We start from the raw sequence: 17,500 nt of genomic DNA, 5'->3' as shown, positions 1-17,500 counted from the left end.
TTCATAAGGCTGGACCCTGTATTCTAACCTGACTGGCTTTGCACATGGACAGATCAACCATTCACAGATATGGCCACAAGTTTTGCATTACTTAGAATTTTAAGATTGTTTTAAAAACTATATGAACATAATTTAGATATTTTATTTAACATCATGTAATGAAATAAACTACAAAATTAAATCTCAAAAGTCTACTGAAATCCATAATAGTATTTCATGTTAGATTTCAAAATGTCCCATTTTTAAATGTGTCAGTTTTTCGTTAAGTGCATGGAAAACTGCAAAGCGGTGTGTAATTCAATATGTTAACATAACATTATTCAGCAGGTTTCATAGACTTTATGATGCAAAATTAGTTAACTCTATAGGGTGATGCTAAACTTTTGGCCAGAGCTTTACACTATGCCCCAGGCAGATCTTCCTCTAAAGGCATACAGTCCATGTGCAGTGCAGAGTTAGTCATGCAACAGGGCTCGCCGGTGAGAATCCTGGTCGTGCTGAGTTGCTGATCTTGGCTTGGGGTTCACTGGGAGTGTTGAATTAGTCTTTGTTCCCTGGCAGATTGTGGAGGCAAGTTGAATAGATACTGACTCCCCTCCCCAATACCCCAGATAATCACACAGCTCTTAAGGGAGTTTGTTTTCCTCTCCCTGCCAGATTGCTTGCAGTGAGGGTGAGTTGTTCAATGAAAGGATTATTGGGGATCCAGATAAGAGTTGCATTACAAGCCTGCTAATCAGAATTTAATTATGCATTAATTACCGCAGGATAAAAGGATTCAGGTAGATCACTTGTGCATTTAAGACCCTAATGCATAAGAACTAGATTGTTCTGCCCCTTTTGCCAAATAATTTGCAATCAAACATGCATCTTGATGTACTAATTAATTACATAGCAGTTAACACATTGTTTAGTGGAGTGGAACATTTTTTAAGTGTCCTTGTTTAGTACATTAGGCATGGTAACCAGCTCTCAGATAGTGAGTTGGCTGAATAGGGTGGATTTTAATTGGGTTTTAAAAGAACAAATAAAAGTTGGGTTAGTTAGACCTCTCTAATACTCAAGGGTCCAATTTAACCAAGATATCCCGCCCACCTCACACAACCCCAACGATTCCAGACATGCTTTCACAGACAGTAATGTGCTTCGACTCCAGAGAAGAGATGAAATGACCCTGAAAGCAAAGCCTGCAAAGTGAGAAGTTTCTTTAACTCAGGAAAATGTGTTTGCTAAAAGCTTAGCTTGCTTGCTATTCCTGATCCCTTGGTGAGGATTGAAAATGATTTGGGGTTTTAAGCTGCAGTTGAACAGAAGTTTAACAGCGAAGAAGTTTAGCAGCGTGCTGAGAGAGGCGCTGTGTGCTGTGCTGCGAGATCATAAATCAAGCTGTCCTGTGCACACTGGGACAGATCTTGCTTGTTCTCTGCTGTAGGGAGGGGAATGCAGGGAGGCAGGAAGGAAGGGAGGGAGGGAGGAAGGGGGTATCATACTGCTGAATCCCTCCCTGACACAGCTGTTTAAATATATTTAAAGGTTCTCTCTCCTAAGATCCTTTTACACAAGATAACCCTAACCCTAACCCTAACCCCAACTCTATCCCTAAACCTAGCCCTAACCCTAACCATAACCCTAACCCTAACTCTATCCCTAACCCTAATCCTGACCCTAACCCTAACCCTAACTCTATCCCTAACCCTAATCCTGACCCTAACCCTAACCCTAACTCTATCCCTAACCCTAATCCTAACCCTAACCCTAACCCTAACCCTAACCCTATCCCTAACCCTAACCCTAACACTTACTGATATAATTATGCACTTACATATATTGTGCTAAAAGATTGCACATTAAGTACCTTGTACCTATGTATAGTAGCATTGTAATCATGTGCAAGCACACATGTATTTACTAAGTAACTACCATGAAAATGCATAGTAATTAGAGACACTTCATGTGAAATGTGACCAGAGGTTTAAACTTAACCTGGCTTCTGTTAGGTGCCACTGGTTGAAGGTGGGCGTGAATGTGGGATTCACCTCCTTAGTACAATCGTTAGGTGATGATTTTCCTGGTCAATTGAATGATCATTTCTGCAGGAGTATTACAAGTTTCCTGCCTGGAACTTTGCACATCTTGAAACGCTGTGCTCAGAACCCAGTGAGACTAGGTGAAACTATGCACTTGCTTCTTCAGCAGGTTGACGAAGGGGGACGGGAGCAGTTGGGCTCCATCTGCTCACCTCCTGTTCCAGGCTGACGGTTTTGAAATCCCCAGGCTGCGGAGTTTATCCTGCCTGAAACGATCAGGCTCGTTGAAGACAGAGCCGCTTGGAGATTGAGACGCAGACAGGAGGCTGGAGACCTGGCTTTCAATCCAGCTGCTCAGATCACAAAGGAAAGGAGTTTGGTGCTGGTATTTACATAGTCTCTTATTTTATTGAGAGAGCCCTGGGACTAATGAGCTCTAAACTTGTAAAGCAGCAGCATGTAATTAGGTGAGGAAGGTCAGTACAGCGGCAGACAGCACATGGACTGCCCAGTGGGTTTCCTTATCTTTTTTGCTCTGATATTCAATCTCCGCTTACCAACTCAAGTCCAATTTAATCCTGGTATATAAACAAAGACATTTCCTCCCAGACCTCCCTTTCACTCTGCGCTAACAGGGAGGACTTATCAACGGCAATTTCTGCAGGCTATCGATCTCCCTTCTCTCCCCCCGCCCCTTTCGAACCCTCTGACCCCTCAGATTGCTATCTCGGCTTCAACACTGATTTTTATTTTTCTTCATCTCTTTTCCCAGGAAGAGCTGGCAGCCTGCAGGCTGTTTTTTGAATTCTGACAGTCTTGGTCTCGAATACAAAGCTATGTATGCTCTGAAATCAATTCATATCAGAGGAAGAAAAGCTTTTCAAAAACATAAGCTGCAGTATATCTGTGTACCCCCACTCTCTCCCTCAATCTGTATCCCTACTGTAACACAGCCCCCTACTCTCCCTCAATCTGTACCCCTCTATACTGTAACACAGCCCCCAACTCTCCCTCAATCTGTACCCGTCTATACTGTAACACAGCCCCCAACTCTCCCTCAATCTCTACCCCTCTATACTGTAACACAGCCCCCAACTCTCCCTCAATCTGTACCCCTCTATACTGTAACACAGCCCCCAACTCTCCCTCAATCTGTACCCCTCTATACTGTAACACAGCCCCCAACTCTCCCTCAATCTGTACCCCTCTATACTGTAACACAGCCCCCAACTCTCCCTCAATCTGTACCCCTCTATACTGTAACACAGCCCCCAACTCTCCCTCAATCTGTACCCCTCTATACTGTAACACAGCCCCCAACTCTCCCTCAATCTGTACCCCTCTATACTGTAACACAGCCCCCAACTCTCCCTCAATCTGTACCCCTCTATACTGTAACACAGCCCCCAACTCTCCCTCAATCTGTACCCCTCTATACTGTAACACAGCCCCCAACTCTCCCTCAATCTGTACCTCTCTGTACTGTAACACAGCCCCCAACTCTCCCTCAATCTGTACCCCTCTATACTGTAACACAGCCCCCAACTCTCCCTCAATCTGTACCCCTCTATACTGTAACACAGCCCCCAACTCTCCCTCAATCTGTACCCCTCTATACTGTAACACAGCCCCCAACTCTCCCTCAATCTGTACCCCTCTATACTGTAACACAGCCCCCAACTCTCCCTCAATCTGTACCCCTCTATACTGTAACACAGCCCCCAACTCTCCCTCAATCTGTACCCCTCTATACTGTAAGACAGCTCCCAACTCTTCCTCAATCTGTACTTATACTGTCAGTATCACAAACGCTTCATAATTGCCTCCTGCTCACTTTAAAAATGCCTTTCATTTCATGTCTTGAAGTCTTTCTGTTCTGCACCATGTACAGTATGTGGATGGAAGATATTTCATTAATACGTGTAAAACCACAGTCACTTCAAAGCCTATATGATTGACCATAATGTAACAATTACAGTACTGCACCTGCGTTATGCAGCCTGATTTATCACCAGCACACTTCCCCCCCCCCAGGGATATTTCAAGTTTCTTCGCCTGCTGACTTCACATTAATCCAGCGACAGGATGCTAATCCATTTCTGTGATTATTTCTCCTTGCTGTGCCTGATCAGCCCATGCACAGCTCTCCACTGTTATTGTTCAGCTAATTCCACACTGATTACAGTATGTGTTTCGAGCGAACATGTTTCAGGGATCTTAAAACGCCGGCCCTCTGCAGCACGACTGTCCTCCTTCGCACGACCGATTCTTGGCGGTCCAGTGGTTAAGAAGAGGGCTTGATACCAGGAGTTCCCCGGCTCTAATCCCCTCTCAGCCATGGACTCACTGTGTGTGTGACCTTCTGCAAGTCATTTAACCCCCTGTGCTCCGTCCCTTCAGATGAGATGTAAAACGAGCGAGGTCCTAGTGGAAGTGACTCTGCAGCAGCAGATTCACCCCCTAGTGTCTGTAAATCGCTTTGGATAAAAGCATCTGCTAAATGGCACATTAATTCATAATCTATTCTCTGTCTGGAATAGAACTGAGCTATACAGCAGAGAACCGTCACAATGGGCAAGAGTAGATCCGACAGATAGCAGGCGCTCTGTTGGCAGCTGCTTCTTTTCCCAATAAGAAAAGTGTCTCCAGAGAGCGCAGTTCACTGCAGATTTCCACCTCCTAGTTAATCACTGGGGACTGGTCACGTCCTCAATTCAAACACGTTGCAGGCTGGCTGTCTCACTGATCCCCCCCCCCCCCCCCAAATCGCTCATCGCTGTGCCGGGGAGAGGCTGGGGACTAATAACTGGAAACGTGCTTTCTAGAAGTCGAAGAAGAGAACGGGGCAGCATTTCAAATGCTAATTCCCGGCAGATCATTTCCAAGCCAGGCACAATGGGTTTTCATGCAGGAGGAAAGTCTCAGATTGCAAACAGTTTATTTCCGGCTGTGTTTGTTGTTGTGTAACCCGCTCACGTCAGCTCTGCTTATCTCCCTGGCTCGGAGCCGTTCATATCGGTCACTAAGGATTATTTTTTTTAAGTAATGCAAAGCCATTGCTGCGGGGGGTCTTTTAAAGCGCCCCCGCACTGTCACTTATTTTCACAGCCTTATTAAGCGCAACAGCAGGTAGGCTCTTTAAACCCTTTCACTAAACATCCTGCCATCTTTCTGGGCTCGCTTCCAAAAACCCGGATTCACTTCAAACGGAGGAAGATGAAAAGATCTTTTTTGTTGTTGTTGTTGTTGTTGTTGTTGTTTGGATTATTACTGTAATTTAAATCCATTCCCACCTGCTGTGACTCGGATTATCTCTCCTATAATCTCCCCCGATCATTCTGCCTACTTGTGGCTGATTCAGAACGCGCACCCTGTCCTCTTTGGCTATAACCGTCAAGCTTTTAAATCCTCTATATTTTCCCCGATCTTCCGTTTCTTATCTGTTTAGTATCCTATAATGTGTGTCCTGTGTGATTATCTATTGTCATTTCTGATTACATCATAATGTCTTCTTACTAACCATCCAGCTGCTTCCCCTATTGGTTGACATGCTCTCAGCCAATAACAAGCGTTTGACCCAAGGGTAAGTGGCGTGACAATTGTATCAGAAAAGGGTTAGGGTTAATCGAACCAGAAATCACGGTTTGAAATGAAAATACTGCGAATGTCAGACCGACTGGAGCTAAGAAAAGGGCAAAACAGGTCAGAAGTGTGATCTTCTTTGGAGAGCTGTAATCGTGTTCATCTCTGGTGTGGTTACATTTCAAATAAAATCTTCAGCCCAGCAAACTGGTGAACACGGGCCTTCATATTAATAAGAGAAGAAAAGGGTTTTGAATGGCTTTGTCAGCGCTGCCGTGTCGACAGGCAGTGTAAACGAGCAATGAGAATTTCTTTGCTGCTTCAAATTGAAAAACAGAGGAATCAAGAGGCTGGCTGTCATATCTCCCATCCGTCATGCGGAAGAGGACCGGCTCTGATTTGTTGGGTCTCACTAATTGGAAACAGTGGCCGGTGACAGAGGCTGAATGAGAGGCTTGTGAAACCAATCATAGACGATCAATACAGAACTGCGTGTGTGTGTGTGTGTGTGTGTGTGTGTGTGTGTGCGTGTGTGTGTGAATGTATACGTGAGCATGTGAGTGTGAGTGTGTGAGCGTGTGTGAGTGTGTGTGAGTGTCTGTGTCAGATCAGAGCATTCTGCTCCTGGGCTGGTGCATCGCCACTCTGATACCAAAGCAAATGATGACATCAATTATGTTCAACCCTGACAAATAATCCTGCAAAACAGCCTCTTATTAATGAATGATTGTCAACCAGAGTCTATTGAACTGTCGGGATGGCAGCTCACCTGTGACTAGTCTTTCACTTCTGGGGTCCTGGGCTCCCTCACCCCCTAAGAGTAAGGGGGCTCCTTCCAGTCCAGAGCAGGCTTGAGGCACGATCTGCACTCACCTGATTGTTCTGCATGAGTAACCCACTCCAAATCATTTCCAATAGCAACAAGTGGTACTAAAATATCAACACAAGGGCCCTGTACAAAGAAAGAAAGAAAGAAAGAAAGAGGCAAGCAGCATGTGAACGGGTAGTGGAGCGCACATCGCTTCAAAGAGCGAACAGATCAATAAAGAGCAATTTGAATCAGCGCTGGGAGAAATGAAAAAAGGAATTCAGGGATAAAAAGATTTGAACAAACAAAACACCTCACAGGAGACCAGAGCTGGGGGAGGCATGCTGCTTAAAATAAGCATAGAACTCCCCTCACGCAGGCAGAGGAATGATCACGATCTTTAGGAGCTGTGAAAGGACTGTGTGGAGAACCTTCGCACTCTCACTGAGCTGGTCTGCAGCACCAAGCCTTAAAGTCATTTTAAACACCTGTAAGAGAAACCCAATTATCATTAAAGATACACAGTCTGTAGGGCATTATATGTCTTGAAGTCCATTATAATAGCAGTAAAACAGAGAAGGGTTCAGCCGTGTCATAAACCTCACAAAGGTCACTCCGTTTATAGGCCTTCTGAAACCTCCAGCGTGTTTACAGCCCTCCTGCTCTCCTCGGAAGGGCTCTTGAACATTTGATTTATTACAGCGATTTGAAGAAAAAACTCAAATCTGCCCGGCAACACAGCGTTACAAAACAGGGAACTGCAGAGATGGTGACTGACAGGCAGGAAAACTAAAGGAAAGCGGAACAAAGTATCAAGTTATCCTTCTTCCCTTTTCCTTTACAGGGCGGTTTACACTTCGGGGCGAACGAGAACTGCAGATGTGTTGAATGGTTTAAGTAAGGCTAGCCTGCACACCCCTTTAATATGACAGCAGCAACCAGGCAACCACACTCCGAATCAGCAGACTGCTGCAAACAGAATCATCTCCTCTTCAATCAATCCGCCCTCGGCAAAAGGCTGTTCCTTAAATATAATTTCAGGAAAGAAATCGCTCCCATCTCGAGGTGTTCCGTGTTGATAACGTTGACGAGGCATGGCAGCAGTAGACAGGTGTGGAGGGGCTTTGCTGGGAGAAAAATTACAGGTTTAACCCTTCCTACTCTCAGATCTACCTCCACAAAGAATCACCTGCAGTAGAAAATGCACTAGACTTCTAGAAACAAGAAAATGCACAAGAGTGCTACAGAACTGACTGTCGATTTTTACAGATCGCTGTGTGTATTTTTCAGAGGCTCAGAACGAAAGCTTGGTGCAGAAGCCTTTCACTGTGCGTTCTTAGCTCTGGTCCAAGGGGGCTGCACACGTCGCTAATGCAGAGCAGAGTGCATGCAAGACACGTGACGAGAGACTAGGAAATAGCAGATTCACACCTTGTTTCTCACAGTCCAGTAAGGAGCCGTGTCAGGATAGACAGCCCTGTCAATGGCTCTCATACCCGACAGGCTCCCTGTCAACGGCTGTCTGACAAGATTAACCGACGCAGGCTCAGAGCGGCAGGCTGCAGCAACGCGTTAGCATTGACAGGGGACAGACTGGAGCACTCATCTGCAGGCTGGATCGGGAATTCAGGGGGAATTAATAACAGCGTGCAATCAGAGCTGCCTGATAGGAGTGATTCGCTCCTGCGCTGCTTCGATTACACGCATACGAAAGCAGAACCAAGAGTCAGACGCGTTTCCACTAACCTCAACACCCACTCCCTCCCTTTAAGATTTCATTAGCAGCTATCTGTTCTAGGCCTTGAACACAGGCAAGTCACATGACTTAGCTCCCAAACAGCATACCATTGTCTACATTGACAGGAAAGTTATACTCATCCCACTGGGATCCTATCCTCATCCATTACCCTGCAGGAACCCCAGCTAGCAGAACCATCAGCAGAACACAGCATCACCAGCCATGGCAGCACAATGGATTGGGAACAAACAACACACTGTACAGTTCTCCAGACACCCTTCCACACTCTGTCTTCAGTGTTATTGCATTTTCAAGCCAGTGTGATGTCATTTCCCATTCTACCAATGGCAGATCTGGTCCCTTTGCAGCTGATAGCATTGCTCCTTAGACAGTACAGTCAGTGCATTGGTTTGGAATGTCACTCAGTAATAGCTGTTAGTGAACTGGCACACTTCTGAACGCTTCCTCTCTGCAGTAAACTGTGTTTAATATTCCAGACGATCCCTCTTGCTTTGCCCCGTGGTGCTGAGTCCCATCACCATTAAACAAGGGACTGATTACGGGGGAAATGTTCGGGAATGTGAAGAATCGAGCCGCTGTGCTCCCAGACGAAGAGGATCAGGGGATTCGTTTCTGTAGAGGCGCTGTTTCCTAATTAATCTCAGAGCGGGGCCCCCTGCTTCGCCCTGTCACTTCCTAAAAATGAAACACTGCTGGTAATTTGTTGAATTGGTTCTTGTGGAGAGGGAGCCTGGTGTGTGAGAGAAAACACCAAACACAGAAAAAGCACTTTCTCCCTCGGTGACTCCGGGAGTCCTGGATACAGAAGCATCGTCTACCAGGCGTCGAGCAAAGCCTTCAGCCTGGATAAAGTGTACACTTCATTGCTTATCTGCCTCAACACTTTAATGTGGGAATTGTAGTGTCCAGGCAGATAAATAGCACAGTAAATAGGCACAGTAACTTTGCCTGGTAATTTTGAACGGTACATTTATACAGTAAATGTTCGGTTTCCCTCTCCCACGCCTTTCCCGCGGTTATACTATGCATTTGCTACAGTCTACCGTTTCAATTTCAATTTTCTTTATTTCAGTTATATAGCGCCTTTCATACCGCAGTATCTCAAAGCACTTTTTGACACAATAGTTTCCAACCCTGGTCCCGGGGAACCCCACTGTGTCTGCCATTCCAGCCGAGCTCTCAATCACTGAACTAGACCCTAAATTGAACAGCTCATTTGCTAAATTAGACCTTTGTAATTGTTTTGAGCTCTTAAACAGTTGCAGAGTTCAAGTTAGCTCTAAAATGTTCTAGTAAACTTGAAATCTGCAAGTGCACAATCATGCAGTATCCTTACATAGCTGTATAGCGCTGTGGTGGGATAATGGGAAGTTGTTGTAAACTCCCTGCGTTCCTCAACTTTTCAAAGCTCTTCTGTGTGTGTGGACGGCAACGCACGGGCATCTCAGTCCATTGAACTGAATGAAGAGGCGTGGGCTGGACATGAACCGCTAACTATACGGTCTTTCCATTCAACTGAAAGAGACAGCTCTTAGTGGAGAGATCGTGTTCTAACATATGTATTATTAACTCACCGGCCGCGAGGAAGAGACCCGTTACATCAAGGCAGGGGTAGCACAGATTTACACTCAGCATAGACAAACCAACGTTGTGATTGCATCAAAGTCGCCTGTAATCCCCGGAGCGCGCCGCCGCTGAGCAGCTAATTGTGTCCGCGGGACTGGCGCAGACGCTCTGAACACCCTCATTAAAAAGGCTGTCGCTGTGTCACAGGAGCGGAGCCCCGCTTTGAAGAATCTAGCCTTGCAATTACTACTGCCTACTGAATAATCCGAACCTGCAAATTAGAAAATTACAGCGTCAATTACCAGGGCTGCAAGGCTGCCTTCAGGAGTGCGGCACCTGGAAAGGGTTTGAAAAAGATTCTCGTCTCGTTGTTATTCCCCCAGTTCTAATAAAGTCGTTTTTGCATTTTTTTAAGTACAGCTAGGTGCATAGCCACAAGCCTAACGGGTGAATACCATTTCCAATAGCATGCGTGCATTTACTGAGGAGTAACTCAGTAAATACACGCGTGTTTACACGTGATCATAATGTTATTATGCACAGTTACAATGTACTTCATGTGTATTAATATTATGTATTTACCCAAACCTTATTCCTATACCTAAGCATACTCTAACTCTAACCGAAAATCTAACCCTAACCCTTTTCTGATACAGTTGTTAGGGTACTATTTCGTGTATTCTGCACTTCCCACTGTATTTAGTGTACTGTTTTATGTATTATGCTACTATCATGTATTATGCAATGAAATCTATTATGCATTGTTAGAAGCTGCATGTTGAAACACAGATGTGCTGCTTTGGGTTGTCATTGTTTCTGCTCAAGAATACAGATTGTCCTTGCAGTCTTTCCAAACCTGATAAAAACACAAAGTGGGATCTTTCCAAAGAGCCGCATCGCGGAGCTCGGTAAGCCGTGCTGTGCTGTGCAGGGCTCCAGAAGCATCCTCTATGAGAAACTAGATCATATATTATTCAGCTCTTCAATTAAACCGGCTGCATGGTCCTGGCAATGCATACCCTGCCTGTGAGGCAAAGGTGTTCGTGGTTAGCATGCCGGCAAGTGCAGCTCCTTTTAAATCAGCCCGTGTCATCTTGTAGCGAAGCATATTTCTCATTAGTGAACCAGCTGGAGTGGCAGCGCTGTGTGAGCCCTTCATTCATCATCTGGCGTCCCAGGCACGTTCTCGTACGGGCACACTGATCAGAACCTGCCGGGAGCCAGGGGGGTTAGTAAAAGATTTCTGCCATCTGCACACAGCCCCGCCCAGCAAGACTCAGAGCCAGGTAAGGATGATTTCCCTGCTGGACTCACCTGACCTCAGGACCTCGTTACTGGATCCTCAGCTGAAGCACAATCCTTGCACTGTTGCACTGCTATGATGTCACTGCAGATCTCAATTGTTCTAATCCGAACGGGTTGCATTTGATTTTCTATTGTGTTTTAGTAGTATAATGTGCACTTATTGTAAACTGTACTGTATTTAAATATGGTTTTGCATTGTAACCCTGTAACACCTGTAAGTCACCTTGGATAAAGGCGTCTGTCAAATAAACAAATACTGATAATAATAATAACAAAAGTTCACCATAGTTATAAAACATTACAAAACAGAGAGGCATGGTAAATATTTGGGATGATAAAAAAAATGCCAAACCACGGTAAACGATGGTAAACTGTGGTAAACCATGGTAAATGATGGTAAACGATGGTAAACGATGGTAAATGCATAGTAAAACTATTGGACATGGATGTGGGAAACTATAAAACTGCCGTGCACATTAAATCCAAGTAAATCTTTGAAAGCTGATATCCTCAACAGCCATTGCATTTGAGCAGTCTGAAGGCAGGGAGCTCAGTATTATATGGTTAGAACTGAAGAAAATAAAGAACGAGTGCTTTCCAAAAAGAAGATGAAGTTCCTTTTTCTGATTCAATTGTGTACTTATATAGATCATATAAAAGATGTACTTTGTAACTGCTCATAATCACATTGTAATGATCTGTAAGCACACATGCATTTACTAAGTAACTACCACATAGATACACAGAGATTAGAGGCACTTCGTGGAGAGTGTGACCCAGGGGATGTATTGCAGGGTTTGTGATTTCTGGTAATACTGTCAGTTCTTGGTCATTCCCAATGTGCCTATAGGAAGTGAATGGAGAGGCAGAGAGCGAGAGACACAGTGGAGCATGGATGTCTGTGAATGTTTCCAATCAGCTGGCCTGCTCTGGGACTGAGCTGACAGGACATGCTGTCGCTGCGTCTGTGAGAGAGCGACCGGATAATTGGATTACTGAGTTGGCTGAGGCTGTGGATTCTCAGAGCGCTCAGCTGAGAGGATGATACAGCCATTTTAATGATACGGTCAGCGCTGGACAGAGCGATCAGCTCACTGTAATGATACAGCCAGCACTGGATAGTGCTGTACTGGGGATCTGAGAGCCAGCTAATTCAATACAGTCCAGTATAGAGAACTCAATGCTGTACTGGGGATCTGAGAGCCCGCTAATTCAATACAGTCTAGTATAGAGAACTCAGTGCTGTACTGGGGATCTGAGAGCCAGCTAATTCAATACAGTCTAGTATAGAGAACTCAGTGCTGTACTGGGGATCTGAGAGCCAGCTAATTCAATACAGTCTAGTATAGAGAACTCAGTGCTGTACTGGGGATCTGAGAGCAGCTAATTCAATACAGTCTAGTATAGAGAACTCAGTGCTGTACTGGGGATCTGAGAGCAGCTAATTCAATACAGTCTAGTATAGAGAACTCAGTGCTGTACTGGGGATCTGAGAGCCAGCTAATTCAATACAGTCTAGTATAGAGAACTCAGTGCTGTACTGGGGATCTGAGAGCAGCTAATTCAATACAGTCTAGTATAGAGAACTCAGTGCTGTACTGGGGATCTGAGAGCCCGCTAATTCAATACAGTCTAGTATAGAGAACTCAGTGCTGTACTGGGGATCTGAGAGCAGCTAATTCAATACAGTCTAGTATAGAGAACTCAGTGCTGTACTGTGGATCTGAGAGCCAGCTAATTCAATACAGTCTAGTATAGAGAACTCAATGCTGTACTGGGGATCTGAGAGCAGCTAATTCAATACAGTCTAGTATAGAGAACTCAGTGCTGTACTGGGGATCTGAGAGCCCGCTCATTAATCAGTCTGAGAGCCAGCTGCAGATCTGATTGCAAGTTTTCACGTACACCTCAAACCCAATGAATTTGATGCAGGTTGACACTCTGTTGAGGTTTGCTGTGTGTCTTCAGAACAGCTGTCTACAGATCAAGAGAAGCTGGGTTCGAGTGAGTTTGGCCCTTTGATTTTTGTAGCATGTAAAGAGCTACCCGCTGAATTGCAAGCGCTGATGAAAGGAGACACGTTTTTACAGACTAAATGATTCATCTGCTTGCAGATTGGTAAGGGCTGTTATCTACCGTTTTCTTGCCTCACTGTTTATGTGGAACAAGGCAAAGAGGTCCCAGGAGACCCGGAGAATGACAAGCTCTCGTGAATGTTTTACTATTCAAGGTTAATGAAAAGAAAGGTCTTGTGTTTTTCAAAGGAGTTAAAATCGAACACACCATCTAGTGAGGTTCGGGTTTGAACCTGTCGCTTCGGTCCCACCTCTAGCACAGAGAGAGGGTCAGGGAAGCTTCCTGATGAGAATCGCTATAAGTGTGCTAACTGCAGTAAGTATTATCAAACGGTAATGACATTGTGTCTGATATATTTTTATTAAAAAGTTCTGTCTTTGTGAAACTGCCAGTTGTGATCTCTTATTAGAAATGCAATTTTTGTGGTAGAACTACCAGTGTTCATTTAACTTAAATGAGTTTTTTACTCTTTCCCTCCCTCTCTCCTTCCTCCCCCCTCCATGTCTCCTAGGGGGAGGGGGGGGGACGAGTAGCCCAGAGAGAGAGTCAGCGAGAGAAGATCGTTTCAAAACCTCTTATTATTTTTAATGAAATGTTGTGAGTGGTAGCTAACAATAGTGTTTTGCGGGCTTTGTTTTTGATTATATGGGCGTCGTGGGTTGATAATAGAAGGATGTTAATTAATAAAATGATCATTTTCCTGCAGGGACGTGTTCATCTTGTCAAGCAAGAAAAATGAGAAATAAGAGCTCCATCTGTGCTCTGTACTCCACAATATATACATATAGGGTAGTTTAAATACACATTGTGAATGTATTTCCATACTAACAGTCACAGAACTGTGTGATAATCACATGACATATTAAACATACATACGAGTGAACAGGAACGACAGTGTAAACTATAAGTGTAGTGACGATTGTTCTGATAGTCTTTGTTTGTACTGTTTAAAAGGAGACTGTGCAGCCCCATGAATCATTTTAAATCAATACAGAGCATGTGTTTTTGTCGAGACAACTCTTGTGATTTAAAACAATCGTTGTGTTTATTTTTATACCTGTGTAGTACGTATGTTATGAAACAGCCACTCTGCTCTTCACCAGATGGATTTGTTGGGATGTGGCTCCATCTGGTGGTGAATGGGAAGAACTGAGTGTAAATCAAGCTGTACCGGCAGAATTACCCTTTTGAAAAAGCCTATATAATATAACTCTATTGATTTGTTATATACCGTGCACAAAGAAATCTATAGAAACCCACAGGTAAATCTTTTTGGTAAATGGTAAAAGCTAGGGATTTTTATATAAGTATCATTAGCTTGGTTTCTATTAACCTGTTAGCCCTGAGTGTCTTGATCTGTGAGATCTGGCACCACCTTGTGGATGACAGTAAATACACAGTACGTGTGCTGTAGTTAGAGACTGTGAAGTGTTACCCTGTATTCTACCACCAGGTGGAGCAGCATCTACACAAACCAGCAAGACGTTACAGGAGTTGTATTTACTTAGCAGTACAGTAATTCACTGCAGTCTGAACTGAGATTTCCTGCTATCCGCCGTGGCTATAAAATAAATTAGGATCCCTGGGCCTCAATACAAGCCTGCTCTGACGGTCGCACTGAATCAAGCAGAGTTGTGGGGAGGTGCTGTGAAGGAATTCAGCGTTTCTGGAATGTCTGTCTGGGGCAGGCAGTCGATATTTTAGGAGCGCTTTAGTGTCGAAGGAATTTCTCTTGGAACACACCTCAGTATGGACGGCTAGCTTAGTGCACAGGGAGTTATTCCACCCGGACTAGACTAGCTTTCATCTCAGGAGGCCTGGGTTCTTCAGTTCTGTCGTCGCTCACATTCTGCAGTACAAATGGGGTTAATTCCACCAGCTACATCAACAGCAGTATTATCTTTATTTCAATATGTGTGTTCTTTACTGGGAGGTAATTGTATCACAATGGTATAGAAACACAAGAGAAATTGGTAACCCATTGCATTCCCATGGTACCCTAAGAGCACCAGACAGACAGTGTGCTGGCATGTCAGGATCGCTGCACTGTGCAGTTCCTGCTCCCAGTCCACTGTGTTGCCATTGCTGGCGATGCTGTGGTCTGTTAATGTTTCCGTTAGCTCTGGTTTCTTGGGGCTGGTTTTTCAGTTCTTTCAGTGAAGGGTCTGTGGGTTTTATGACTTGTCAGCTGTTGTGTATTAGCATGCTTTACAATCACTCTGCCTTGTGGTTTAACGGAAGGAATTGACTTGATAAATGTGTTTGTAATCCACCGGGGAGTGTAGAATTGCATTTATTTTGATTTGGTTTGTATGGCTTGTTGCTTTTTTTCTATTTAATATTTCATCTCTGTTTCACGAGGCAGCGTGCTGCCGGCTGAGCAAGGTGAAATAAACAGAGCTCCCACACTGACTGGCCCCTGGAGCCCCGGGGCGTGGGAGAGAAAGAAAGCCGCCTCCTGTAGCAATTCCACCCGTTTGATTAGTCATTCCGCTCGGCGCGGCTTCGCCTCATTTCAGATCTATTTATTCCATTTCATTCCGTATTTATCTCATTTTTCTCAGACTCTCATTATTATGTTTCCACTCCACTGCTTCCTGACGACACTGCTGACTCAAACCAGCTCTACAGCTGAAGGAAAATCTCATTGCGGTGAGCTCTGGAGAAAGGCTGGGTTTAAGAGTCCCTGAGGGGAATGGGTTCTGTATTTCTTTCATTTATTAATAAAAGATCTGGATGCCGTGCTGGCTCTTTAATCCAGTAATCCAGTCGGGTTCAACCACACGGTAAAAGACGGGCAAAAAAATGGCCAAGAAAGTGGTCCAGCAATTTTTAAATATTTAAAAAGCTTTTTGTAAATGTTTGAAGTACAATTAAAAACGCCTGTGTACTCACACTGTGACAATATTAGCACACAGTCCCATTGAATATTAACACACTGTTTCTGCTGCGGACTGTGCGTATTGGTCAGCAATGTCCAGCAGAGCCAAAGCTACTGCAGTGCATGCGGGAGGCACAGCTGTGGAAGCCAGCTGTCAGAATCCCTGTTAGCCTAACTAATAGTTATGAATAAATCCATGGGGTTATATATTAACCACTCTGCACAGCGGCGTGCGGAAACGCGCGATACAAATTCATCAGCACTTTAATAAACAACCAATTAACCAGCTCTAATTGGGTTCTAATCAAATGGGTGAACGAGACACTTAGGAAAGCGCTGTCCCTCACAAGGGAGGGGGCAAGACAGCAGCTCTGCAAAGGCAACGGTTCTTTACAAGGGTAGCAGACCACAGCTGCAATGGCATGAGGCTTCCATTGGTAGAAGACTGGTATCCCATCTTGACCGATCCCAATGCTGTGAGCACACAGTCCACATGGCTGCTAATCCCCTGCAGTCCTCTATCAGCACCAGACCGTGTGCTGCCGTATCAGGGCCGCTGTACTGTGCGATATCTGCTCCCAATGCATAGTGCTGCCATTGCTGGTAATGCTGTGGTCTGCTGATGGCTCTGCTGGCTAGGGCTGCTTTAGTGTACAACACTGGGACCCCAACGCGTTTCTTTGAATTTTTCTGTAGTCGGATTTGTTGTGTCATCTTCAGACTTTGCCAGCCTTTCATTTGAAGCTTAGTGACCCCACAAGTCGAAGCCTAATCAGCTCTGGGCTCTTAGGAAAATTTAAAAAAGAGATTTGTGACCGTTTGCAAGTTAATTTTCTGCTACGGTGAGCACCGAGCTCCGACATTTATTTCCCCAATATAACACAAGTTGAACGCAATTGCTGTGATAAGAGCAGGCGCTCCAAGGGATTTTACCCGGGTGTCAGGGCACCGCGCCAGCGAAGGAAACGAAAAGAGAGCTGACAGGCAGTGGATCTTCTGTGTTAATGTTGTTTAGCTTGGCCTGAATGGTGCAGAGCAATACAATATACCTTCTCACTGAGGACAAAAGACATGAAGGAAATAAGAAGACGATCCTCACAGGCGCTCAATATAACAATTTGGGTTCTTTTATTCTTACTGTGTCTTGAGTGATAGGCGACGTAATGGCCAGCCGCCCAAACTGAAGTATAAAAATATATGGAAAGGTGCAAAATGGGTTTCAGATTTTGAACTCGCAGAGTCAAGGGACCTGGCAGGGATACGGATACACTGCGAATGCTACACAGCGGCAGTGTTCTGTCGACTAATCGAAAGGTAAAGCGGTCTGACAGCAGCTTTGCTTTAATTGCCGCAAAAAGATTTCCCACTTGTGTAGTTTCAGAGTCAGACAGCCGCGTCCTTTCGTTCCTCCTTGCGGGTTTCATCCTTGCTGGTTGTGTTTGTGTTCATGACAGAGCGGTCGGGAAGCTGTGATCGATGGCTTCTTCGCTGATGAG

Source organism: Polyodon spathula, chromosome 31, assembly GCF_017654505.1.
Source record: "Polyodon spathula isolate WHYD16114869_AA chromosome 31, ASM1765450v1, whole genome shotgun sequence".
NCBI lineage: Eukaryota > Metazoa > Chordata > Actinopteri > Acipenseriformes > Polyodontidae > Polyodon > Polyodon spathula.
This window is presented reverse-complemented; position numbering follows the sequence as displayed.